At 34.3% G+C, this 2,813-nt stretch overlaps 1 long non-coding RNA gene across 1 annotated transcript; it reads right to left on the minus strand.

Annotated features, from left to right (window-relative positions):
* Positions 1-214: 214 nt before the first annotated feature.
* LOC120308041 lies at positions 215-2,009 on the minus strand. The gene is made up of 2 exons (XR_005556723.1): positions 1,734-2,009; positions 215-766 (listed from the first exon to the last, which is right to left on the minus strand). It is a non-coding gene; the product is annotated as an uncharacterized LOC120308041 (long non-coding RNA).
* Between the last annotated feature and the right edge of the window lie 804 nt (positions 2,010-2,813).

Consider the following 2,813-nt stretch of genomic DNA (forward strand, 5'->3'; position numbering starts at 1 on the left):
GCAAAAAAACTAACCCTATTTTTTAAAAATGATGTATACATTGAAAATAGCAACAGCAGTAAAAAATAAGCTTTTTGTAGCAGACATATTCCCTCTTCTCTATTTTTGCTACCTTTGGTAAATTAGTGGGGCAGATCTTGAAGTTAAAAACCCATGTTTGGAAATAAGTGCATGTTTCATTCACTAACTATAGCAACAGACAGTGTGCCCCACGCAAAAAAAACATTCTCTCATTTAATTCTACATATAAAAATAAATTGGACAAAATACAAATTATTATTATTATTACATGAAAATATCAGAAAAAAAACTAGTAAGCCTGAGATGTAGGATTTGGGGGAAAAACAAGAGGCTTTGTAGTATTTTGGCTGCTGAAAACAGATGTAGATTTAAGAGAGCTGGGGTGAAAAACAGAAAATGCAATTATTTCTTCTACATATCAGTATCTTCAAGCTGAGGAAGCCTTCCTTCCTTCCTTCCTTCCTTCCTTCCTTCCTTCCTTCCTTCCTTCCTTCCTTCCTTCCTTCCTTCCTTCCTTCCTTCCTTCCTTTTCAATTCCAGCGGAAGTGGATCTGCGGTGGCTGGTCTGCCCCCTCCTTGACCAATGGCTTATGGAATTCACGCCCTGCCCGAGAGTGGAGGTTTGCCCAGCAAACTGCAGACAAGTAACATTGGCACAAAAAAAGGGAGCAAACTTTCCACTACATCGTGCACCCTGGCATTCATCACACATCTGGTCATCCAACACATATGGTTTTACTTCCACCTGTTTAAAAAACAGACACATGAAAAAGAAACATTAATACTGAATATTTGGATTCTGGAATATTGTTTTCCCCTCCTCCTGGATAACACAGTGGAACATCCCATGAACAAATCCCACATTGGTGAAGTAATGCTACAGAATTATGCTTCTTAATAATATTATAGAATACATACATGCTATATAAAATAGAATGACAAGTCTGTTATCCTGTCTGAACCTTTTAGTCAGAAGTAACAAACAATTCTTATTCATTTTGCTTTGTCATTTCCCTTTTTGTAAATATAATTCACAATTATTACAAAACTGCAAATAAAGAATTAAGGTATCAAGGCAGCAAGTATCACTACTATTTTCAATAGTAATCCTACGAGTAATTAAAAAAATATATCTTTGGAAGACCTCAAAATTATTGATGGAGATGATCAGCACTGCAAATTTATCTTGGTGGTCAACCAGGCTTGATTCCTATTTGGTGACAGCTCTTTATTTTAATAATACATTTCAGAAACAACTGATATTGAAACAAAATCAATGCCTGGCTAAAAAAGCTTCAGAAAACATAATGCCACAAGTAATAATCAGAAATAGGTTAATTAGGAAAAGAAAACTGTGTAAAGTTAAGTATTATGAGCACAAATAAGAAAAAAAATCTTATATTATTTAAAATTATATACAATATTATATCTCTACAATCTAAACAGTTACTCAAAGAATTCTATTAGATGCAAGTACTAGGAAACAAATTATGATGAACACCCAGCTGCTAATTAGATTTTTCAACTGGCTTGAGATCTAGTTGGTACTTGTATCCCTCCCTACTCACACACTAATTATTATATGTCCCTCATAATATTCTGCTTGCTCTTATAAAAAAAGGAACAGACACAATAAACAGTCAATTTTATCAATGATTGTGTTGTGTAACTTATGAAAAGCAAACAAGCTTATTTCTTCTCTCCAAACTTACTCGTTTATCAATATCACCATGTTGAAACTGAACAAACGGGGCACTGATGGCTGCAATGTAGCTCTGTTGATTGGAAAAAGCCACTCGTCCAGCACCTTTGGGGTATTTTAGTTCAGGGTCAGTATCAATTCCTGCATAACACACTCCACCATAGAGACGGTTCATTATCATAGCCAATTCCACTACAAAGCAACAAAACACACTGGCTAAAGAAACTTTAAATAAATAAATGTATTTTAAATGGAAAAACTACTTACAAAGTTATAATGTATTATAACTGCATGCAGTGTAGAATATCTTCTGCAATGTGATGCATAATCAATGTTAGAATCAAATAGAGCATTAAATAAGGACTAGGAGAAGGGAATCTCCTAGTATGGGATTTTGAAAACTAATTTGTTCTATTTAGGCATCACCCAAATCTCAACTAGCACTATATAATGAAACTAAACAAAATACAAACAATAAAAAATAAAAATACAGTGCAACAACAAATCAATAAGAGGCAATAAACAAAAACAGACCACAAGACTGGCTAACATCCTGCCCCCATACAGATCCAAAATGGACTTAATCCTGGTTAGGTTAGGTCTTCAACTCTTTCCAGAACGCTATCAGGATGTGAGTGACCCAAATTATCAAGAAGCATCTCATTTCAGAGATGTGTCAGACAAGGCCAACTTCCTGGGTCCCAACAGATGTTTCCAAGCTAACACTGCCAAACTTATTTTTAATTACTGTATGAAGGTTTTTTAAATAATGATCTGTGTTCCCAGAGCTTAGTTTTCTGGTCTTCTAATGTAAGAATTATTTCTAATGTGTTATTTCTAATGGGAACCATACAGCATCATAGCAGCTGTTACCATGTACAAAGCTAATTTTGTATATTTTGTGTAAATATAAGGTTCAGTGATGCTTGATAGCAAAACAGCTGTCCGCAAAGGAAAATGAGTATTTAACATGTACTTCATTATACAATATGATAAATCACCTTCCAGAATTGCTGGGCTTTGTGATATTGCCATCATATATGGAAAGGTGTAATGATATTACATTTTTACATTTCCATCTGCTTTTTGA

The sequence above is a fragment of the Crotalus tigris genome, unplaced genomic scaffold (genome assembly GCF_016545835.1).
Source record: "Crotalus tigris isolate CLP2741 ecotype Arizona unplaced genomic scaffold, ASM1654583v1 scf7180000017855.1216408, whole genome shotgun sequence".
NCBI lineage: Eukaryota > Metazoa > Chordata > Lepidosauria > Squamata > Viperidae > Crotalus > Crotalus tigris.